We start from the raw sequence: 25,564 nt of genomic DNA on the forward strand, positions 1-25,564 counted from the left end.
AATTGTAGCAAGCACAGTCAGAGATAAGGCATTGAAGAGCCTCCTCGGCACCACACTCATCATACGAGGCGTCGTCGGCCCATCCGGTTCGGAAAGCAAAATACCTCATAAAGGCCACTCCTAGCCATGTTCGACAAAGCATGGTAGCTTCGCGTCGGTAGAGCCCATCTGGGATGCGAAGGCGGAGAGAAGAGTCTATAAAGGCGGTGCAGCTGGTTGCATTCAAAACTTGGCGTGTTCCACATGTGTTCCACCCATATCCTGGGGGAGCATTCGAAGTTTTCTAGCGGCATTCCTCTTTGATAACGGTATCGACTACTCTTTGTTGCCTTGAAGAGCCGACCGAGCAGCGTTATCGGCGTGCTCGTTACATACGGCGCCGCAGTTACTTGGAAGCCACTGAAATGTCACGTGGTGTCCTTTCTCAGCCAAGGTATGGATTAGTTCTCTAACTTGGAATACAGAGTTGTTCATGTGCTCCATGCCGCAGGGCTGATACTAAAGGCTGCAGTGCTACTACGAGTCACTGAATATGAACCATCTTCGAAGTTGTTCTAGGCTGACGAGACGAAGTGCAGCTTGAAGAGCTGGAAGTTCCGCAACCATCGACCATGTTGGATGTTCCTCTGGAGCCGTGGTTTTCCCAGTGAGAGCTACCCCCATCAGCTTCAAAGAAAGTACACAAAGATACCTCATGTACCAAGCCCTTAACAAAGGAAACAAAGCAAAAACGTGTCCAGGCTTCTTTTTATTATCTTTGTAGTCCAGTGGAAACTTCCGAAACAGACATGAACATTTATGTCAAAAGCAGTAAGGCAGAGCTCACTGACAAAGAAAACCAGCAACAACAGTTCGCTCGACGAGTCCGCCGCCAATTTCACACCGTCGGCTAACCACGAGGCAAGTCATAAGAAATTCACGAGCAAGGTTATGTTGGCCTCTTGAGCAAAGAAGATAATGCTAGGAGCGCAGGGTCTTAAACATCGCACCCTATAGCTCCTGCTAGGGTTTGTATACCGAAAAGGAAGTATGCGAAGTGGGCCTATTTCACGGTTCCGTTAGCACCAGGATTGTCACGCAAGAAAAAAAGTAATAGATGCCACCGTTTTCTATTTTTCTTCTTCTGGTATCTCGTCTACAGAAGCCCCACGAAAGAAAACAAGACAACAAAACAGAAAATGAAGATTTTAAAATAGCAGAACGAAACTTAAAGTGATCATTGGAATAACTTCACAGACGTAAAGCGCTGTTGTTCCGCCTCCACAAATGCTCTTGCGAAAAGACGCTCTCGTTTTCAGACTGCATTTAGCGGGCTAGTAATAGAGTGCATTCGCAGAGACCGGCTACCGCGAGTTGTCTAAAATACACGCTTATGGCGGAACAATTTTCGTGCAAAGAACGGGCACCGTTTAGTTGAATCGTATGTAGTTTACAGCCCGGTGTTGAGCCTGATTTAGAAGATTATGTCCTTGTTCACGGTTTAGGATTCACGTTCCCGACGACGCGTGGTCCATGCAGACAAGGGCGCATGTTGCAGTAATTGAAAATGCCGCTAAGGAAAAAGCAGTCGAAAGGGCGGCGAATGCCGAAAATGAACAATAAAAAAAAGAAGACGAGATACGGCTTCAAGCTCGCAACACAGCTCCTTTTCAGGTAGGACGCTCAAGCGTGGTGGTGATAAGCTCACTCGTGGCTTCATTCCTTCCTTCCTTTCTTTCTTTTTCTTTTTGAGGCTTGGCTAGATTAAGAACTTGGATGCTAGGCGACGCTAAATGATATTGGAGAAATAAGCTTGAGGTAGATTTTTAAGCGGTAGAGATGGGATGGGAGTGTAACAAATAATAAAACGAACAGTGTAACTATGAAAATATAATAATAAAAAAAGGTTTCCTAGATTAAAGAGCGCGGAGCGCCATTGTCGTTTCAAGAAATGGTCAGAAATGGAATGATTTTGCGCTTGTACGACCAGCATCGAAATATTCGAGGTGGCTGCTGGAAACACAAGCCAGGTTGCTATGAACATAGGTTAAAGAAAGAGTCGTCATGAGGGTGATACCTCTTTTAATGTACAGCGAACAGCAGGTTCTGCTTTGTGTATAGTGCCGTTCAGTGGATCCGTCCTCACACACACCACCTATCAACAGAACGTATGAGGAGGAGGAGGAAAAGGAAGGAAGAAGCATACGGACGTGCTTTGGTTAGGATGGCACACTCCAGAGCAGGTGCTAGTGGCATGCTCGGCAAATCGCATCGCTTCGCTTCGGGGCTCCGTGTGGCGAGGATGGGTGGATGAAACGGCGCACCAGGACCCCCCGGTACGCACTGGGGCGGTCTGTCTAAGATGTCATAAGTAATAATGCCTCTTGCGAACGGAATGAATAACTACGATACTTCTCAGTCAAGGTCACGTTTCCGTTCATAAGGAGATTATCACAGTAGTAAACGCAGCTACCTTCTACAAAGAATGCGCTGATTAAAGAAATAAGGTTGGCCTGTCGTGAGTGCAAGTGTTGCTTTTGCCAAATGCATCGGTAGAGTTTGTAAAACTGAGGAGCTAGCGGTTCCCGAACAGGAAGCATCGAAATCGGTGCTTAATTGAAAGACCAGCCCACAAATCTGCACAATCGTGCCTCGCGCTTCTTTACTAGCCGCTTTCAACTTTTTCAATGAAAGGAGAAATCTACATCCACCCGTATGTAGCACCAAGCTACCGATGAAATGCACAAGCATTTTTTAGAAACAAAACTTTGTAGTTGAACAAAAATCCGTCCTGGTCCCGGATTTGTTTCTGAGAAACCCGTGTGGATTTCCTTTGTAGCTTCGCGCTACATTCGGGTGGATGTAGATTTCTTTCATGAACTTTCGTCCACCTTGTGGAATTCTGCAGAACTAATTTGTTACAACTTTATTCCGCGTTTCTTCGAGGAACATGCGTGCACCCGTTTTAATTTGGTATTAGTCACAGCACTACATTCGGGTGGATGTAGATTTGTTTCATGAACTTTCGTCCACCTTGTGGAATTCTGCAGAACTAATTTGTTACAACTTTATTCCGCGTTTCTTCGAGGAACATGCGTGCACCCGTTTTAATTTGGTATTAGTCACAGCATTTCGTTTTCTTGCCTAACTATAATGTTCTCAAGAAAAGTAGTATCCATTTGGGATCATCAGTTGATCCGAGCATATTTTGACTAACTCTTCCGCGCAGAAACGCCTATGAAAATAGGCCAAGTGAGAGGAAACTTGGAAGAGAGAGAAAATGATAAATGATAAGCAGGGAGGTTAACCAGGACTGAGCCCGGTTGGCTACCCTGCACTGGGGAAAGGGAAAGGGGGACGGAAAGATTAAAAGCAGAGAAAGTCCACTGGGGATATCAGTCGGTCACTCAGTCCGGATCACAGACGCTGACTCAATCCGGTATCTTTCAAATATTGCAGCAGAGCTTTTGTGGCCTTTTGTAGCTGCGATATGCGAGGCCATGGTCCCAAGATCTTCTTCAAGGTGAACGGTGTTCTATGTAGCTGATTGAGAGCTGTGCAGAGGTCATGTCTTTCGTTTTGAAAAGATGGGAAGTAGCACAGCAGATGTTCTGTAGTTTCCTCGACAACGCAGGCATTACAGTCGGCGTTATCAGTCATTCCAATCAAAAAATGCATATGCATTGGTGAATGCGACGCCCAAACGTAAGCGGCACAGCACTGTTTCCTCATTTCGCGGAAGACCTGGTAACAGCCGCAGTTGCATAGCGGGATCGAGGGAATGCAAACGATGTTGAGTGAATTCAGGTGTGTGCCACTTCTCCAATGTCAAAGAGTGCGCTAGCTTGCCTAAGTGTTGGGCTGCGTCGGTCCGCGATAAAGGTATAGAAACAAGGGTTGCTTCTTCGTGTGCTTTCCTAGCAGCTTCGTCAGTGAGGTCGTTGCCGGAGATACCGCAATGACCAGGAAACTTGGAAGAAACTATGCTACCTTGGTTCGATAATAGGTCTTATCTGTAAGGCTGATGTTCGAGAGAGTTATAAACGGCTAGGCTTCCCTTGAAGCTAGTTGTTCGGTTTCACAGACCTATCATAAATTAGTTCATCGATCTTCATCGTAAATAACCGGACCTTGTTTCACTTTGCTATTTCTCGAGCCGAACTGCAAACAGCAATGCGACTACAAAAATATCGATGTCGTATAAGGAACGGCCTTCCTAACGACGTCGCTGCCAGCACCATTGCATCTGCATTCACAGCAGAAGTCTCAGCGATTTTCTTGCTTTAACCAATAATGTTTAAGTACTGTTGTAACCCCAACCCTTGTGTAATACCTCTGTGTTGGGTCTATAAGCAAATAAATAAATAAATAAATAAATAAATAAATAAAGAAGAAATGAAGTTTATAGCGACTTCAGCACATCTAGCCATAAATATTACAAGTCACTCTTTTTTTAATCAGTGAACTTATCAGTAAAGCTTCCAACAATGCCGCGCAACACATATTAATGGACGCCTAAAACGTTCGTGTCATTTGCAGCGTGTAAAGCCAGTGAGTCACACAAAAAATTTTGCAAGAAGGATTCTGGTTGTTGATGCATACACTGAACAGAGGCATATTTATAAAGCATACAGTTCAGGTTGAGAATGTAGATTTTTCGCTCATTGAGGCCCCCATCATTTGTAGATTTCGAAACTATTCAGGAGCGCAAGGTTTTTTACTCATTAAAGCCCCCATCATTTGCAGATTTCGAAACTATTCAGGAGCGCATTTATTGTTGTTGTTGTTGTCTCCGTTGATTTATCGCGCGTAACTTTGACTTGCACGACTATCCTAACATTCCGTCTTCATTCTCGTTTCATGCTAATGGTTGGGGAAGAACAATTACTACGGAGCGCACAAAGATAGTTAGTGCTCATTATCGGATGTCAAATATCGTCACCTTATTGCAAGTACAAAAGATAACGAATTTTTATTTTAGGAGGAGCGCTCGTGATCAATGTCATTCTTACAGGACGCTGTGCGAGCTAGTGCGAATTAGCGCTGATTACTGTCTACCGTGCACACTGCACCCGCGAAGTCACCAGCGAGCCGTGAAAGCATTGCCGGCGCAGGAGAACGAACCCCGTCTGAAACTAAGGTGAAAAAAGGGACAGAAGACTGTGAGGGATAAATAGAGGAGACACATCAACACGCTTCACGACCTTGCCTAACACTTTCCGGTCTGTCAGAACAACGAGGCTTCACTTGCACGCCTGGTCAAAGCGAAACGGATGAGAAGCGAAAAAAAAAAAGTTGTAATGACGCGTCAGTGAAGCTGGCAACGAAGGCGGTGGTGTTGGCGTGATAGTGAAGGAAAGGCAATAAAAGAGATGAAGCGACAAGCGGCCGGCGACTAAACGACTTCCGTCGGGAATGACGTCCCGCGGCCGAAATCATACTCGGAAACGAGCCACGGCCGCGGGCCTCAAAGGCAACAAAAGGACGTTTGTGGCACGGCCGAAAATGAAAGGACCCCGCGGCACAAGATGAAGGAGCGAAGATAGAAGCACGCACTTTCAGTTCACCGAGAAAGGAAAATACGAGGAATGTTGAACAAACGAGGCTTAGCTCAAAACCCGTCTGAGCGCGCGCACGCGCACGCAGGGAGAGAAAAGTCAACAGTTTTAAATTGCATTCGTCAAACCATGCTCGACGAAAACCGCCAGCGACCAATTGACTGATGGCGGCTTTTATGGTATCGAAGCAGCACCTATAGCATACCTGAGGGCATGCAGCTTACTTATTACTGCCTGGCACTCTAGTATGAACCGCCTGTATTCAAACGGACCAGACGATTTTCATTCAGGCAAAGTTGAAGCGCACTCACCGCAGCATTGAAATGAAACTCTAGACCTGCGCCCAGGAGCTGCGCATCATAGGCACGGAATTTTGGCGACGGGTCGCGCATTGTGTTGCATTCCTCAGTTCAAATCGTCAGTCCTATAATACTGTATGAAGGAAGCCGGCCGTACGAAATTAGCCTTTTGTGCTGATATTTCTCAAGATAAAGCATGCTTGTACATTCTTCATAAAATTTGCAAATCTGACTCACCGCTGTCATATTACCGGAATCATTATATTCGCCTTTCAGCTGAAACAAATGTATAGGACTTCGCAAGCCGTTCAGACTGCGACCAAGCCTTCACTTATATATACCATATTCGTACATGTTATAGGCCGAAGGGCCCTTCGTGAATCTGCTATATTAAAATTCTTTTAAGGTAAATGTATGCACGAAGTAATATGTGGGAAAAAACTAATGTAGCTTTCAGACTGGTTCCGAGTATTTTAGATCACCTATTTGAATAGCCGCGCCAAAAACAAAGAACTAGAGCAAAAATTTGAGATCTCAATTGCACTGAGAAACCGGACCCGTTGATATTCTATTGAAAGTCGGTTTGACCAGCTTTAGTGCTTGCACTGAAGGAGGCCGCGATTGTGTTCATCAAAGAAAACACGACATGTTGCGTTCACTCCCCGCCAGCGCTTATAAGGGATTCCGGAGACCTGTCCAGTAAACAGCGAGGTGATGAAAAGAATCCTGAAGAAAAGCATAAACTGAGTAGCAGCGTGACGGCGTACGCACAAAGCAGTAAACAAAAGACACCCGTCGTCTCGGCGTCAACCGCGGCGGCGACGACAGCAGCAAAAGCGGAACTCCCGGCACCTGAGATGGAACATTTCCATACCGTTTCGCTTAGCGCCTGGTTGCTCTGGTTCTTAGCGGCGCATATAAAATGTAAATTAGGAGCGAGCCGCCCGCTACGCTCTGAAGCAGATTGCCTGCCATGGTCGCGCTCCTGCCCTCCCCCCCCCACCCCAACCCCCATTTTTTTTTTCTCTGCAGCAAGCGCCATCCCGGTTGCTCGCACCAGCCGACAACCTCCAACGTCCTCCAACCGCTGTTCGCGCAGTCAAATAGAGACAGGAGGAGAGTAGAGGAGGGCACGGCTATAGAGGATGCACTTTTTCGGTATTGTGTATACCGAGAAATCTTGCGCGCTATGCGCGCACGCCTCAGATGGGGCCCGGGCGCGTTGAAGGAGCATCTAGCTACGCTCTCATCTTGCAGGCAGCGAGTCGTACTTGTGCGTTCGTTTCTTTATCCAGCGCCAACGAAACATTGTTGTTTCGAAAGAAACCTTCCCCTTCGCGGCTTTCTCCTTGGGGGTTTTCCAAGGCCGAATAGGAATGGAGGATATGCGCATGGGCTGATGGCAACCAGTTGCGCGTTACTAAAGCTATAGTGAGAAAAAACAGCAACATATGGTGGGTGCCGGAAGCAAAGAAAGTTATTTGCAGAAGTGCGAGCGAAATATAAGAGTTATTGCAGCATGCGAGAATCAATTTTTTTAAAGAAAGGCAGTGCACGTTGTACCTTACGCATACGTGACTGGAATATTAAACTATGAGACACCGCCAAGCTACGCATTGAAGGACAATATGTGTAATAAGAAAAGTTCTCAACTTTCTTATTCTGCAAAAAGAAAAGACTTCGACAAAAGTTTTACTGCTCAAGCGTTTTTCCACTTGAAGTGCCCTTACACGCATTTGAGATCGTGATGTAAATTCAAAGCCGGTTCTATGTACGACGAAGCACAATATCTATTTCCGGTGCTCTGTCAAACTCGCAGCTTCCCTGCAATTGGTGCTACAGCCCGCATTGCGCCTCGCTCGCATCATTTTTCGTAAGTGTTTCGTATTAACCTTCCAACGGAAGCCCAGTCGGTACTGAGAACCATGGAAATAGTGCTCGCCCAATAAGCTTTGCGTGGGAAGTCTCCTTTCGACACACTAATATTATGCATGTGTGCTCTTACTAAATATGTGATGTGGTATGGACATAACTGTCAATGCTGTAGGCAACGAGTAAATTCTGAAAGATAAGCATTGCTTCGCTAGAAGAGACATGCATGATTACATTACTCGCTTTTTCACCTCTCGCTCCGAAGGTTCGTGGTATGCAGTGATTGCAGATTTTATAATGAAAGCAGCACAAACGACAGGACCGGCACGCTGCTTTCGATATGAAAACCGCAAAACATGCCGAAACCAACATCCTAATAACGAGGAAATAAAAAGTTATTAACTGGCCTAAGCCTACCTAGAAACAGGTAATATGCGCATTTTTGACGTTCTATTAGTTACGTGTGTTTTTTAATTGATCCTATTTTTAGCGTAGTTATGAAATCCCTTACTCAGTACCACTCTATATAATTTGAAGTGAAGTTTTGAAGTATGTTTTTCTTGTACTTTTTTTCACTACGCTTCTCATTCATGTACCCCGTTTTGACATGTCGTATAATCGCCTTCGTGTACGTGGTCACCAACAAGCTCTTCAGCTCTTGCAAGTATTTCCTTGTTGTTTATGTTCAGTAGCAGGCGAAAGCATGATGGGTCAGACATTCCTCCTGACTCTCCTCATATTTAACCTTCGTTTATTCTTTGAAAACGAATGGTACGTTGCTGTCTCTACTACAGTACTTAAATGTATTCCCAGTGAATAAATATTTGGCTGTAATCGCGTCCATACCAACTGTGCTTATTATCTCGCCTTTTGCCTTCCCCCGCGTAGCGTAGCCAACTGGGCTCTTGACTGCTTAAAATCCCTGTCTATTTTGTCACCCAATCGCTTTGTCTTGTTGATAACTCTGCCTTAATCAATAAAGCAATACAAATAAGCATTAGAAATCTTCGAAATATTCGAGAACGCATTAGTTTGTGTTCACGTGACCTAGTGATGAAACTTTTAGAGAAGAGTGAGGCAGCAAATTGCAATTTCACCTTTCACAAGAGGATACTCATTTGAGTGTTCTTATTGTCGATTTCATTAAAACCAGAGGCTAGACATTACGAGCACAATATTTCTGGATCAGACAGAAAGAACACCGCACAATCAACACTTAAAAAAACACATACGATTTGACAGCGAATGTTGTTGTTCTCTTGGAAGCTCTTGCTTTGCGTGCTCGAAAGAATAGCACGTCAGAGACGTCCAGTTCGCATAATTCGAGCTGTCATCGTTTTATGCCAAGCCCACTTAGTTCTATTTCATTGTCATATACTAATGCAACATTTCGCGAACGCTGGGGCTACAACTTTCACATAGGTTTCCCATTTCATTTAAGTACCGACCGCACCATCAATACCGAAGAACCAAGAGTAAATGACGGTTTTACATTAATTTGTTATTTATATATATATTCTTACAATTCCCTGACGGGTGGAGTTCGATCAATGTCGACTTTCTGCTTTGTTGCTTGTGTGGAAACGAACAATTATTTCCCTGATGTCTTTGGATAGCTTATTCTGGAATGTCCCCTCTCTACATTCACAAGCACACACCCCCCCCCCCCCCCTTTGCCCTTGCCCCCTCACTTCTTTCCGCCCTCTTACAGGTACACTGTAATCCTCTCGTGAGAGCAAGGTGGCGTGTCCCCGATGCCAGTCACGCTCGTCCGCGCACTCTGCGGTAAGTGCGTACGGATGTCATCGGCGAGGGGGAACGGCAGTGCCGTGCGCAGCAACACACCGCATCGTCGCTGGCTCGCTCGCAAAAGCGCCCCTGCGGTGCCATGTGTCGGCATTTACCTCGGATTAAGCTGCCGGCAGAGCTCGGTACGCGCTGATAATGTTACAGAACGAGAGCTCGTAAACGCGACAGTTCCTTTTTTAAATTATTATTTTCCGCTCCGTCATCAAACAGTGAACGCACAGCGTGATGGGCCTCCACTGCGCAAAGAACAGCCACACCGTGGTAATCGCTGCCACCACCACGCGCAAAACGACTTCCTGTTTTGCATGTCCTGGTGCAACGTTTTAGGCACGCACTCCGAACCAGCCTGAAAGCTTGCGCTTAGTAATAGGCGCCCTTCCAACGCTACATCTTTTTTTTTTCCATTTTCGAAGTCGTGACAGGACGTTCACTACAGTGACATTGCGCTAACTTGGATATACCCTAACGCGACGGAGACGAGAAAGACTAGATAGCAATTACTAGTTGGCGCAACTGAAATAGAACAATATTTAATTTAGTGACCGCTTTTTCATTCCGACGTTTTACATGATCTCTTCTTATTTCAAAAACCTGCTGTAAAAAAAAATATATTTTTTCTTCCTGTTGAACCTAACCGAGAAGCGTACACTGCTTCTGTCAGTAGAGCGCGATTATAGTGAGTAGAATTCTATAATTATAAACTACCTAGTGAAATAGACGTGGACGTGGACTAAAAACAAAGAAAGAAGAAAGAAAGAAACGGCTGCGCTTCCCCCCTGGATATTTTCATTCTACTGTACTTCTTTGTATATGTTTTACGCAAAGGCAATGTGACTCAGTTTCTGCTCATGCTCGCGTGAATTGGAAGCAAAATAGATTCGGGCACCGCTTGTAGCGTTAGCCTCTCATTACTCGTTACTGTGACGATTCTTTCAATGCCGCTAATATTTCAGCTTTCCGCGGATTACCAGAATTACACTTCCAACCGGGTCGTCAAAAGCTGATACGGTGCACTCAAACTTTCAACGCGCTAATCGATCATTATTACAGTTTACAAAATTTTAGAAAGGCCATAGCCGAGAATCTTACCGCTATTGTGCCGTTTTGTTTCGCTTTTTAATAGCAGCATGTCTGTTCTTCTAAGGCTAACTTTCTTTTATTAAAAAAAAGTTAAAAAAAACGTAAATTATATTTGGTTAAACAGGATTCCACGGAATGCGGGTGGATGTCATGGCTTACAGGACGTTAATAAAGCAGTAATCCTCAGACATCGTTTGCCTTCATGGAAATTTTGGAGCGACATAATGCATGAACGTCGCCGTTATGACACTTCGTGCAGCATCGCTCTCATGGCTGAATTTAGCGGACAAAAGCTGAGAGGACGAGCCAACGAAAACGACACGAATGAATGCAGCAAGGCAGACAGTGTTAATCGCAAACTTTAAATCCCCTCATCGCCGCCTGCAACGTGTGACGCCTGTAGAAGGCTTCCTCTCACAACACTACAGCCGCAATAAGGCCTCACGCGGTTTTCATTCCCGTCTCATTTTCTTTTTCTTTTCTTGTTTTTAGAAGCTGGGGTGCTCACAAAGCCCACTGCTTTATTTGCGGGTCAACCCTAAGAAAAGTAATGAAATGGCACCGACCTCAGCTTTGATAAAAATAGCGTCTCGCAAACGCCGACGCAGCATCGCGCCCGCTCTTCAGCAGCAACAAAAGAATGCCGTGCACTGCCTCACACGCTGGGCGCGATTTTCCTAACGCGATGAAAGCCAAAACCACATAGCGCGGCAAGAGACAACGCCTGATGGAGAAAAGGCTTTCCTCAATTTACCATGATTTGGTTATGAAGGACGGCGGCTAAATCTCATAAATATTTCACGAACGCGTCGCCCGCTGACGCGCTTTTAAATAGCACTGTTTAGCACCTAGGCTCTTTTCCCTTTTCTCCAGCGAACGCGCCCCTGTTGTGCACGCGTCCCATGGTGATAAGCGAAAGCGTGGGAAAAGGCAGAAAGAAAGCGGTGAAAATGAAATAAAAGAATAAAAACATCTAAATATAAAAACATCTAATAATGTGCGCGAACCTGAACGACGCTCAAAATTATCGTCTGTTTAGAGAAGATTGCGGTATTTTAGAGTCTCGAGCTTAATTCTTAAGCCTTGCAGAAGAAGGTCCTTTTGGAATTCGCTTCTGAATTAATAATAAAGGCAAATCCAACATTGTGGACTTTTTATTTCTAATAATATTAGTTCAATGAATTCATAGTGTTGCAAAGGCTGCTTGAATAAATGCGCGTCATCAAGTTCTTTTTTTTTGCGTTCATGTACAATGACATATGAACGCTGGAACGGGTTCGGCACTAAATGATGCAGCACCTAATCAAACCAGATCGTGCATGTTTATGCACACGCTTCCTGAACACAACGCAAGTAATATTACAAGAGTGAGCGAAACTGAAATGCTAGCTCCGGGCTCAGGCACGCCTACGTTGTTCGTTCGTTTTACAAATTGTTTTTGATACTCAGGTTCCCAATATTTATTCCAACCCCTAAATACGTACTTCACGAACAATGAAAACCCAGGAGCTCGACTTAGTGAACTACTGAAGGAGCCGACAGAGGCTGAAACCAAGAGAGACCTATCAGAATGCAGCTGTTTTATTGCCAGGGAGCACGAATCTGGTGTTCGTATTCTGCTTCAGAGGGACAAATTCGTAAAGCCAATCAAAAGATACCACGTAACCCCGATGAGGTTCCTGCTCCTTATAGGACGAGTGCGCTGCTCCACCAATTATGCCACTATGCACTGTACCATCTCTCCTTTTATGTTCACTTTTTGTGCACGCAACCTAGCCTCAAAAAAGTTCAGTGCCATTTCACTCTGTGAAGGTGGATCATCAGCGAAGGTATGTACGTAGGCCCCTTAATGGCAAACTTTCCATTGTCGTGCGTCAAACCCCGCGTGCACATAAATGGAAGGCATGGCGCGAGTAGCCGCCCCTCCACGACATTGAGCCTCGGAAGGTGATGAGCCATAGGGGTGTGCATACCGATACGTTGTTGCAAAACGCGACACCTTTTTACTAACGAGTCCCGGCACCTAGAACTGACACGCACCTGACCGCACTCCGAGGGCACACACTGCTTCACCGTTGCCAAGGCGATCGTGCGTTTATCGACGTCCCGCAGTGCAGTAATGGTAGTCAGGTCACTCGAAAACGACAAGCAGTCACAACACAGGCCCACAAAATTGGTTCCCCACAAACTCCCTATGAAACCTGGTGGTTGCTCCGGTGAAACGTTTGAAGTTTACGGGATCGGGGCGGCATAGACGGTTCGCATTTCTTTCCGCCTCGTGGTCCTGGCGGGCAGAACGCTTACGAGACCGCCACCACGGGAGAGCGGAAGGAAAGGAAAGGAGATACGCAAGAGCTTGGAACGCCGGCAAAGACGGGGCGGTGCGAACGTTAGACATGGCCAACGCGGGTCAAAGTGTAGTATCTGTTCTTATCAGCTGAATATCTGCTACGGGTTGTATTCAGATCTAAAATTTCAAACCTATTTTTGCAAGTTGGGGGAATGCTTAATGTATCATCTTAATGTGTCATCTTAATGTATCATCTTAATGTATCACCTTCGCCGCGGGTCGGCCCGGTATTGCGCTATCTTCGGTATCGCCCCACGTATGGGGAGAAATTCTCGATCTACGCGGCTCGATAGACGCACGCATTTTTTTTTCCAGAACCCAGCCATATACATCTTCGCTCTAAAGTAGCAGCGTACGTAATGCGGATGGAGAACGTCGTCTTGAGCCGAATGCGCCAAGCTTGACTCGGCTTTATTCTGTAAGAGCCCACCTAGTGGACATGTCCATTTCTTCTGTTGCTAAAATGCTGATTGGCTGCGGCACCTTGCTGCCGCGGACGCACCACCCAGCCCAACCGATCAGAAGTTCAACAGCAGACGAAATGGAGATGTCCACGAGGTGGACTCTTACGGAATACCTCCTCTGATGTCTAAGGAACAGGCGAGCGAGCAGATTTTGCAACCTTATCTATTTCCTGCCCCGTGAATATGGCAGTATCTACGTTCTCACTGCTGAGTGGGTGAAAAAAAATTAGTAGAAAGGAGGGACTTGGTTTATGTGCACATATGCACGTACAGAGGTAAGCGAGAAACAAGCCTTAATGATACGCTGGAAATGTTAGCCTGGCGTTTCGCCTGAGATGCTTCTCCAGATGCTAGGTGATGATTATCATAGATTCATTGATAAACACTTAACAGCACATACAGTCACATGCGCACATATACAATTACACCGTAGCGATATTTACAACGCTTCATTAAGGCTTGTGGCCTGCAAGAACGTCAACAGCGCTTTAGTGGCGGGTAATAAACTGAAACTGAAACGCACAGGTGGTGCTTTGCCACGGGCCGAGAAGGTGACGCAATTCCAAGCTCGAGACCCCTTGAAGGTTTAGTCCCGCCTTCAAAGACTGTCTGTCTGACGCATAGCGGCAGTAGTCGCACAGGTCATCAGGGGCGTTGTATCCAGTGCACATTGGGGAGTCCGTCAGTTGCATCTTGCACTTGAAGGAGCTCGTGTAAGAGACATTGAGTCTGATGCTGTAGGCGTGACTGGTGTCGTCTGTTGAGGCGTCGCAGCATGTAAAATTCCTATGATGGATCTACATTCTATAGTAATCCGTACTGGTGGCTTGCATCTGTCTGAAGGGATCGCCGGAGACGCCAAGCATGTGCTAATAAAAGTGTGGCTGCGTCTTGTCTGGAGAAAGGTATCTGGATCATTTCTCTCGAAGTGGCGCGTTCAGCTATGCCAGCATGGTCAGCCTAGACGTTGCCTTGTATATGCATATACAGTCTTTCTCAAAAGTATATGGCTGATCTACTCCTTCACTAGATGAATGTCATTCGGCTTTTTAATGCGGTTTGCGTGGCGCTTCTAACACTCCACGCCATTTGATGGCGAGTACGAGAGTTCTTCTCGTTCTCCGGGGCTTTCAACCTTATGACCCACCACAGGAACTCCATTAAACACCCTGTAGTGTGCCTAGCGATCGCGAGCTACCCGTCTCATACAATTTTGACAATGTGCATACATTAGTATCCGAAATTGATCTAGGAGCAAAGATCAGCACCAAACACATCTCGTGAAGCATACTGCGTCTGGATACTGTCTGTGGTGAATCACCTTAATTTCTCTTCATAGTGAATTCAACGAAAGTAGGGTCTGCTCTTAACCAACTAACATGATTTCCCCATCCGTGAAAACATTAGCTTCATCGTTTCCTTCACTCTTCTTAGTTTTCTCGCTACAGAGATTTTCAATATTGCCATCACAGCCATGTAGGCATCTTTTCATCCTGATTATAATGAAACACAACTGTGTCGAGACAGTTCGGTGCTTTAGAGTGCAAACTCTCCGGACGCAAATGAGGGAAAATCAGGCCGCCTATTCTCTCGATTCTTTCTGCAGGCTGTCTGTCCGCGCACGTACTAGGACCTTTCGCCCACGAGCAAGCAGCGACCTTGACACCTAATGCTTACGCAAGCACAGGGAATGTGGACTTATAACAGAAAAAAGCAAAGAATGGAGGAAAAAAAGAATATATGAAGTGGCAAATTTCCGGTTACTATCGGCTTCAGTTGTAAAAGTAACAGGAGTAGAGAGCGACCTAGATGTGAAAGAGAGGAAGTGTTCCTGTGAGGCCCGCAGCCGCGTTACGAGCGACTAGATAAAGTGGGTCGCCAATGCGATCCGGTGTAAGGAAAAAAAAACTACGGAAGACACACAAACGGCAGTCGGTGAGGCAGGCACCAGGCTAAAGAGGCAGCCTCGCCCTCATTTCCGGTGTCGCTGGTGAATGCAGCGCTCCCCAGTGGTAGCGGCACGCGGTTGCACATTAGTGCCGAGCGGGCGACGAGAAGGACTTGGCAAGGAGGCGAATCGGTTGCTGAGGTAATCAGCGCCGTCGGTCCGAGCTCGTGTGAGTCCCAGATTACGCCCATGAGGCGACTGGAAAAACAGTAAAAGAAAGGGTGTCCCTTCGCACCCTCGGCCCTTCCGCCATCTGCGTCTGTGCTTGGACACTACTCGGCCGACGCACCGAGAACAACTGGTGGAGTCCACGTGCTCGGAAAATGCATCGAACAGAAAGTAGTGTCGCAGCTGATATCTTAGGCACCAGGTGCTCGTCGTCTCCAGCACTGCCATTTGCTCCTTCCATCATGGCGGAAGTTCTTGTTTTCTTTTACTTATAGCAGAGACGTGAAAAGGCGGCTGCATACGGCTATAACCGCGTTCTCTTATCTTTCTCCTCTCCCCTTCCTGTTCACATTTCCCGCGTTAAATTTAGTAGCCGTTTTATTATCTACTTTCCTGCTACCACTTTATTGTTGGCCTATTACCTGTAGCAGTCACATACCATTGCTAGAGGAAAGCAGCAGCACATTTGGGAGCCCCCCTATAATCTTGCAGCTACTGCTTAATGTTCTCGAAGAGCCCTCAGCCCTCAAGGCTGAGACGCCTTAACTAAGTGCTGAAGTGCCTGATATGTGGCAGATGGTCAACAGTATTATGTTACACAAATTAATGTTGAGGCTTGTTATTTGTGCTGGTTACATAGAAAGTCGCATTTGTGGACTTGTGGATTTATGCAGGTTCCTTTGGGAGCATTGCTACCAGACAAATTTCGCGCTATTGTCGGGCACACGTGAAGCATACATACGTACAAACAGCCCCAGGGCTTGCTGAGCGCATACCTTCATGGAGGGACATTTACTGAAGCAAAGGTCCTGACTTCAGGGCTCACGACTCCAGAAGGCTACACACGGTCTATTTCCGTGCATGAAGGTGACGTACTTCACTGCTCACCTGTAGATACGCTGCACCTTGTACAGTGTTTGTGGTTGAGCTAGACTCACGTCTTCTTCCTCTCTTTCCTTTCCACTCCCCAAGTATAGGATAACAAATTGGAGAAAGTTTAGAAAACGTGCCCGCCTTTCGCCATCTTCCGAAACGCGAAGTCACTTCATGCAATACTTTGCACGTTACTAAGTGCGCAACAAACGTAAAGTTTGACAGGTCGTCAGAGGCCCAACTTCTTGCTGTCGGTATGAAGGCGCGCTAACTCTCCTTGGGCGAGGGATGACAGTCCTTTCTTGGGTATATAAAGACAGCTGAATGTAAAAGCTCTTATGGGATTCCGATAACCAGAAATACACAGACAAATGATGCTCTAAAATGTAATAAAAACGCAATTTGTTGCGCGGATTCAATGATCTAGTCACAGAAAAGCGCTCTATGCAAGCAAAATTGGATCAGAATGAAAGCAAAAAAAAAAAAGCTTTATCCATTCGTTATGCAGCAGACTCACGCAACCCTAGTGGCTTTCCTTAATTTCTTTTTCTTCATTATTGAGGCCCAGCCGTCACCTAATCTTGCGCAGGCATGGCGGAATTCGCGCCGCGCAGTAGCGCAGTATAATGATTACGCAAGTGACAGGAACCTCACGCTGCAAGTTCTTGACATCCACTTCCGTTTTCTGTCACCTACTTCGAAGCCCTTGGCATAGAGAAGGGGGCAGCCACCCCATCGGAGAATAATTAGGCCCTCGACGGCTAACATTACAGCGGTAGAAAGCACACCACATTTTTTTTCTTTACTTTGCTCCTTCAATCGAAGGCGTTCTCGGCGACACTACGTAGCAGCAGTGTCATTTGTCACCAGCCAGGCACTAGGCGGTGGGGCTGTGATCTCGCCGAAAAGGGGCGCTTCATCGACACTGCGGCTGAGCCTTCTCCAGGAAGCGGGCAAAGAAATAAACACGCGGAACCGAGAGCGCCTGCCGGCACCGAGGTGGACGTCGTCAAGAGCAGCTCAGGTCTTGAGGGCGGCCAACAGTGACCATCGCGAAGCTTAGAGATCATCTATCTTGAGCATTACTGTTCAAGGGCGCCGAGAGAGGGAGGCTAAAAGCATTATCGAGTAATGCTTTTAGCGCTAACAGTCCTTCCAGTGTGCCACCCGTTCGTCGGTTCCGTGCGGAGTGCCGCTTTCCTGCACGACCCAGCGCTGCTGATACGACCGGCTCTCTTTCCTAGGCGACCGCTTCCACGCCACCGCGTTTGGAAAGTGAGACTCACGTACGACGTACGGGAAATAGGAAATACGCAACTCTTTCCGCTCGCTCGGTTCTCACGCTATCCTCGCTGTTTGCGTCGTGTACGACTGATGGAGGGAATAACCAATTTCCGGGAAAACAAGATACTCAGGGCGTGCAAAAAATAAAGAAAAGAAAAATCCTACCTTTCTCTTCCTGTTTTCTTTCTCCCCTTAGATAAAAAAAATTGCGAAGTCGCTCAAACTGAAGTTCAAGCGTCACCAAAAGCAGCGGCAGTTTGACAACTGAAAGCATACGTCGCCGGGCTGGAACTGAATCCTGATTTAGAAGAAATAACGGTTTCATTTCTAGCGCTTTCAGCCGAGAAAACTTGATAAACGGGAGGAGGGAATAAATATGCAACAGGAACAGGGAATATTGATTGAAGTAAGCTTGACAGCCATCGCTGGAAAAGAGGAAAGGAAAGCGAGATAGTGAAGCAAGAACAGAAAGGCAGTTTAGCAGAGCTGTTCACACGGAAGCTAAATAAAACATCCGTCCAAGAGATGCCATGCGAAGCAGCAAAATCCCGTCTTCGCCCTCAACAAGCTCTGTTGGCTAGGGTCGCAGACTTGCTACAGTGCCCTTTATTTTATTGCCATAGCAGTTTCACGGACACTCGAAGCGCATTCCCACCACCGCCGTCGCCGTGAGGTTCCCTATGAAGTCCAGGGAAGATAATACCGTCGCCGCGCGCCCCACTCTGTATGTGCGAGTGAAGGTGTGCGAGCTGACAATCGCGGCCAAATTTCGCCCGCGCAAAAGAAAGTGGGCAGGAAGCGCGCGGTATCCCATCGTGCACAAGGCACCCAACGCTGCGGGGCACCGGGGGGGACGGGAGCGAGAGGGAGCGGCGTTCTATCCCGGCTGCAACTGCGCATGTGGCGGCTTCGCGCGGTGCCGCAGCCGTATCTTGAGAGCGATCTGCGTCGGGGGCTCGTAGTTTTGTGCGTGCTGTGTGTGCTCCGCGCTCAATTTGAGTTGAAGCGATAAACAGGACAGTAGAAATGTCATTTTGATCGCTGCTGCTGCCGCGTTTCCTCATGCCAGAGTTTTGACAACGAGTTACCGCAGTCATCTGGTGAGATTTGTCGATGTCTGCTTTTATGCGCGCGTGACAGCATGCTTGCTAAGTTAGTTAGCATGCGTATATTTACAAGTTTATACGGCCGATAAAACTACTATTGTTACTTCGTGTAGCTGTCGCCTAATTTGCTATGACATTTGCTATACTCCCCAATGCTAAGTTTGAGCACAGCTCGATAGGTGCTTTCATTTCGCGATATATTTAGGCAAGGAATTTGAGACCAAGACCACCACAACGACTGGCAGTGGGCCAGTGCCGACATCGCCTTCGCAGAGGGAAGGGCCGTCTGGCAATGCTGGTGCAGTGTTCTTCCAGGCCGGAAGGAACCAGGCAGTTGCAGGGAAAGCACGCAGAAGGAATTTCTTTATTCCATGGACAAGGTGACTGGCGAGCGCCAGCACGGCTGAGCCACCGTCTGCGATAAGCTAGGAAGAAGTGCGCCGGCTACGCTCGGCGCCGCGGTATATAAGCCCTTATCAAAGGGGCGTGTCGCAGTAGCGCACGTGTCGGTTATCTGTAGGCGTGCAGCCACTACAGCTGGGATGATGAGTGGCGTCGGAACCAGCTGTGGAAGAGTGCGACGACGAACGTGCGAGCAGTGACACGAGTGTGAAGGGCAGTATGGGAATGCTGGAACACGATGAGCGGCCTCGGAGCCAGCTGTGGGAGAGGACGATGACGACCAACGCGCGAGCAGTGGCACGAGCGCGTGTCTGCGCCAGGCGAGATCACATTACTTTCTGAACCGCACGCTGCGTTTTCCAGACCGATCGGGGTTATGAGCCACCTTTAAGGCGTTCGCCTTAAGTATATGCGGATTTCACACACTGGTGGGAATAGATGGAAGCGACGCTATATATGTACTGTTTGCTTAGCCCGGTTACGAGGACGGACGCCAACGCTGAACCCAGGAATGTGCGCCTCCGAGCTGCGTTTTAAAACTTGCGATTGTGACGTCTTTGAGTGAGCACAAAATCGCAAATTTCCTGCTAGGCCAGCCACATCTGGATGCGGACGTGGGTGGCACGCCCATCTACCAAGATTTAACTGCACGTAGTAGTAACCAAAGCAGTTAAAGTTCTATTGTGTCGTATCTCATATCATCGGCAAAGCTTTGGCACGTGAAGCCACATCTAGGTCGATTAGGTTGGGAAAACCGCAACTGCATATCACACAGATAAATGACTACTTAGCACAGCAAAACTGGCACAGGAGAGAATGATTAAAGCGTAAAAAGAAGGTAATAGGAAGCTCTTACCATGCCGGATCACAACATAGGGCTTCCATGATTATTATGTGTTAATAAACAATGGACACTTGAAACTTCTAGTGCTGCTAGTGCTTCGAACATCTTCTTTGTTTACCTTCAGAGCTAGCAAGTGATTGCGTGGAAAAATTGATGGCTAAATCCGGTTGAAAACGACAGCAGAAATTTCGGTCGCAAATACACTACTTTCTGTCGCAAGTACAGAAATTTCTGTTGTACGACAGAAGGTCCTGACGTTTCTGTAGTTGCAACAGACATTTCTGACGTTACGACAAATTCTGACGTCGCAACAGAAACATTCTGTCGTGACGACTAAGAGTTCAGAAGTCGCAACAGAATAGTTCTGTCGCGACAACAAGATTTCTGAAGTCGCAAAAACAGCTTTCTATCGCGACAGCTATCCTGAGGTCACAACAGGAACTCTCTGTCGCGACGATATAGGTACTTTCTGTCGCGACGTTAGAAATATGCTACTTTCTAGAGCAACGACATAAGTCCTGCCGTCGGGACAGAAGCGCTTTCCGTCGCGACGCTTTGAAATTGTATGTCAGTTTCACATCAAAGATGTACACTCTACTTTTCTCTTACGCAGTATTCAATGGTGCGTTCTGTGAATGCGGCAATTATGATAGCACCGGCACCGGTATTAAAGTAGACGTATCCAATTGTAATTTTGCCTTGACGACGAGGCACCAGCAATCCCCCTATACCGGCTTCCTCAATATCGGCCGCTGATCGAAATCGTCACATCTACAGTAACGGCTGCGTATCCATTTTGTTTTATTTTGTAAGATGTGACACACAGGGTTGTGGACTTGCATGGCGCATTAGTCGCTCATTGACGCATTAGTTAGTTTCCCAGAAATATTGCATAAGGTTTTGCCAAGCTGAAACGTAGTTTTGCGTTGTTCCGCGAAGCTGCGTGAAAATATCTGTCGCTCAGGTGTTAGTATTCTATCACAGGCGATACCGTGAGATAGATAGAATAAACTTTATTGTCCAACGGATAAGGTGATCTACCCAACGCCCGACACGCAGGTCAGGGGGCGAGTGCCGCCGCCTCAGATGCAGGCTGGGAGGTCTTGGATCCCAGCAGCCTCTTCAGCCAGTTGGACGAGCCGGAGCTGGAGCTCAGATTCCGAGCTGCGCAGCAGGGTCTCCCAGGTGTCTCTACTACCTATATTGTGCGTTCCCCCGGGAGAGTATGGACGTTCCCGTATTATGTGGTCGAGGGTCCCTCTAGCCCCACAAAGATTACATCTATCGCTCCTGGCCTCGGGGAACATGTGGTTCGCCATAACCGGGTGCGGATATGTATAAGTTTGTAGTCGTCTCCACGCGACTTCTTGTCTGGTGTTTAATTTTGGGTCTGGCGGGGATACCAGTCTACGAGCGAATCTATAATGCTGCGTAATCTCCCCATATTTTAGCATGCGCTCTCCGCTCCCTCGGTCATCCAGGGGCCCCGTAGCGGCTCGGCTGTAGAGATCTCGAGCCAGCTCGCGGGCCGCCTCGTTGCCGGGGACGGCTTCGTGCGCCGGAGTCCAAATTATTTGAATTTTTCTATCTAACTTTCTCTGCCCTAGGATTCTGGCCCCTAAGGGCGAAATCCTTCTCTTGCTAAAATTTTGTATGGCAGTTTTGCTGTCACTGATCACAAATTTCGCGTCCGTTCCAGCGCAAGCTAATGTGATCGCAATTTCCTCGGCAACTTCTATGTTGCGCCCGCGCAGAGATACCGTGAGAACAAGTACGCTGCCTAAATAGGCACATATCCATAAATGTTTTTGTAGCTCTTCTGCACTGGCCACACGAAATATATGCGCGCTCAAAAGTGCAAATAGCGAGAGACAGCTGCAGAAACTAGCAGTAACAATCCCTACAGCGTCCCCTGTCCCCACTGTCTATTTCTGAATTTATTCAATGATATCGATATCGTAAAGCAAAATCGACGTTCTAGCACTTGACTGAGTACTTGCCAATGGTAACAACACCATTGCTCTTCTAGTGAGGTTCCAGTTGACGTGGCGGAGTGAAAGCGCACATTGGCTTTCAACGTACAAGTCTAAACACCAGCGCAGACAGAGATTCTTACTGTTGTCATGGTCAAAATGTAGAAGTACAGTAACATTCGGTGAGTGCCGTGGTAAGATTCTGGGTTCAGAAGCGTTAGGTCGTAAATTGAAAAGCTCCACTGAGAATTTATTTTTAATTTTTGTTTTTTTTTTACTTTTTTGCACTAACAAATTTGCTTAGTCCTAAAGATCTTCCCGTTGACTTTCTTCATTAAATATTGATCAAGGACAACAGAACGTCATACTGCAGGACGTCAGACTACATCCGTCAGACAGAAGGGGTCAAACAACAGAAGTCAGACAACAGACGCCGGGCAACATAACGTCCCAAAATACGACAGAGTGAAATTTTCTGTTGTGTTTTCAACTGTGTGGTGCATGATAAAGCGTTCCTTGTCGTCTGTCAGCTTGCCTATACAAAATATAAACAGTTGACATAGCTGGCCAGTCAATACTTCGCAAATAACTCGACAATGTTGTTGCACTAGTGTTGGCAGTGCGCCTATGCTTGAGATGTCAACACGTTGGTAATATTGAAGTAGCATGAAAATAATGAAACGAAGAAAGCTACAGACATGGTGGTACGTCAACCTGAGTAAAAAATAGAAATGTAGCACATTAAGGAAGGGCTCTTGGGGACACAGACTGATCGAAGGGATGCCTTTTATACCGTAAACGTTTTGCGCAGCCACGACGGCCGCAGGTCGAGCCCTCTCAAGTCAACACCGCTGGTACGGGCCGCTGGCTCGTGACTCGAAACTTATTGCGGCCCTCAGGTATACAAACGGGCGCCGGAGCTTAATACGAGGAGTGCATCGTAAACATTAGTAGGATGGACACAAACACGCGCGCAGGATCGTGGTCTCGAACCACACGAGCGCACCGCGCAGTTCTGGCACAGCCCGGGGCTGATCGATGACGGCCCGGACGCACGGCTGCGGCGCGCACTGCAGTACAGCGGAGACGGCCGCAGCGGCAGTCGCTCGATGAGCCACGGCCTGTTTGCGCATGTCGATGAAGAGCCTTTTGTAAACGTCCCGACCCTTGGCATGGCCTGAGAAAGGAATCCAAAGCAGCCCGCTGCGGGCAAGAAGCAGCTGCCCGTGCAAGACGATCGTGTTTTCTTTTTTCCCTTCTCCGGCCGTGTTGAAGATTCATCGGGCCCTGTTCCCGTCCTCAGGGCGAAATCAATCGATTCGCCAGACTGCGGGGAGGAAACACGTGAACTTTCGGCACCGCGCGGTTGCTGCACGAGCCACTCGGCCGCGCAAATGCGTAAGAGGCTCGCGTGCGTTCGAGTGACGCCCCGTCCGATAATGACGACACGCTCGCCTGAGTGTAAGCGCATTACCTCCTTTCGGAGCACTACATTTTGCTTCTTTTTTTTAAGTGATGCCACAGCGTGTTAATCACGGGCGGGTGCAGTCAAAGTCAACGCCGGAGAAGACATCGCCGACCAGCTGGACCTCCAGTAGACTTCAGTCGCGGCATTTATTCAATACTTCCGAAAACTGTCTGTTGACTTGTCGATGAGCGAAATAGATAACAAGATCCGAAGAACACATTATTTTCGCGAAAAGGCGAGATGCTGCGTTATTTTCTTTATTCCCGTTTTAATTCAGAGATAGCTATAGAACTCGCACAAGGGTATACGGCAATGCCTCTTAGCGTGGCGCAATGTTTCATTACATGCTGCGCCATTAGCGAGGCACAGCTGCATTACTATTTGGGACGAGAGGAAAACCATCTTCGCAATAATTTGTTAAACTATAGGTGTATAGATTATTGATATATCTTGAGGTGCAATAATTTGTCCCAACATACAAGAAGCGTAGCTTTACTGTACATAACGCATGAATCTATTAGGTGCGATCATTCTGTTTATTTCCGCAGAATTCTGGCCTGGCAGGAAACGATGTCGACCGTTTAGGTTTACTAAACCAGAACAGGACTCTACCAAATTATTCCACTGAAGTGAACATAAAGAGTAACAGACACTGAAGAGAATCGAGCTCCTATGCGATAAACATCGGCAATCCCGAATTGTAAGTTTTCTTTAAGACGGAATGGTGAATTTTCGAGCGCTGTTTTTCTTCCTGTTTTCTTTCTATCTTTTTCTTTTTTATATCTCCCTCTTTTATGATGCTGTAAGAATGGCTCATGGTTATTTTGGTGATCGCTCGTGGCAATCTTGGATACACTGTTACCCAGCAGATAGTCTTTTACGTTTTTATGTTCATCGGCACATGTGAGGGTGACAATGCCGAAACGTGCACAGGTTCCTGAATGAAATATATGTATGTTGCTTGCTTTCCAAAAATAACAGTTGGCAGTCTGCGCTCGTGGTGTGGTGTGTGTTTCTTTCTTGTGTCATCGTTTTTTGCGCAGTCATAAGAAACGTCTAAAGCTATGAACCAACTAGCCCGTCAGGACGTTCTACTAGAGGGCTGAAGTCGAGACGCATGCGACGAAAACACCAAAGCCAACTCTGCACCGTCATTTTCTCGCACGAGTGCTCGCTCGAGGTCCGCACAAGCGATCTCCACGAGCTCCACTTCTTTTCTGCGCACCGTGTGCCTCCAGAAAAGGCCTCGGCTCCTCTAATGCTACTCGTTCCGTCTCTGATCGAAGTATCCCGTCCGCATCATACCTAAAGCGCCACAATACACCAGCCATTTACTTCGACTGTGCTTCATCCTGGGTTTTCAGCGACACACAGCTTCGGCCACATGGGTCCAAACTGCCGAGACGTCGGGAGCGCGCGTTGCGCTTCTGACGCGGTCACGTCTCTCGGAATGCGGCACAATAAAGCCCGTTTTGCAATCATATGGATTTCGACGGATGAGCGCTCCATGGGGTCTGAGGGGAGTGCTGCGCAGAATGGTTCAAAGGGGAAATCGAAGATGACGCCGCAGAATACAGCCCAGCTAGTGCGGCGCGTCGTATAGCCGTGGCCGGCGGGAGGCCATAAAACAGAAGTGCCCCGGGGCGATTACCGGAAAGGCGCACCATGACCACGAGGACTCGGGCCGCGGCGAAGACGTTGCCGGCCCCTCTTTGTGCCTGCCGTTTGCCGCCGGGCAGTTTGTGGCGCTATTGACGGTTGCACGTGTGTATATAACCACCAGCTTTCTGAAGCTTCGCGGACTGTGAAGAAGGGATCTGTACTGCGCCTTCCAGAGACACAGCAGAAAAGCTGCGCAGTACGGACAAGCAAAGTGCTCCCCGAAGTTTGGTGTGTACATTATTATATATAGTAATTAAAAAACAAATTAACCGATTAATTTGTTCGTCCACTAGTTCATTGGCTTGTATGTCCGTTCGCTATAACATTTAAGTCCTTGTTTTACCAATTTCTCGATCCTTCGCATGTAGTGGTGGTGGTGGTGGTTGTGGTGGGTGATAGCAACAGGTGGGATTTGCCTGGCGATC

The 25,564-nt window shown here is 47.3% G+C and overlaps 1 protein-coding gene and 1 pseudogene across 3 annotated transcripts in view; one reads left to right on the forward strand and one right to left on the reverse strand.

Annotated features, from left to right (window-relative positions):
• Nucleotides 1–25,564, reverse strand: part of LOC142571623 (igLON family member 5-like) — a 423,151-nt gene that overhangs the window by 115,058 nt on the left and 282,529 nt on the right. The gene's annotated exons all lie outside the window — the stretch shown is intronic.
• On the forward strand, nt 12,994–13,208 carry LOC142573431 (U2 spliceosomal RNA; annotated as a pseudogene).

Source organism: Dermacentor variabilis, chromosome 2 (genome assembly GCF_050947875.1).
Source record: "Dermacentor variabilis isolate Ectoservices chromosome 2, ASM5094787v1, whole genome shotgun sequence".
NCBI classification, from domain to species: Eukaryota; Metazoa; Arthropoda; class Arachnida; order Ixodida; family Ixodidae; genus Dermacentor; species Dermacentor variabilis.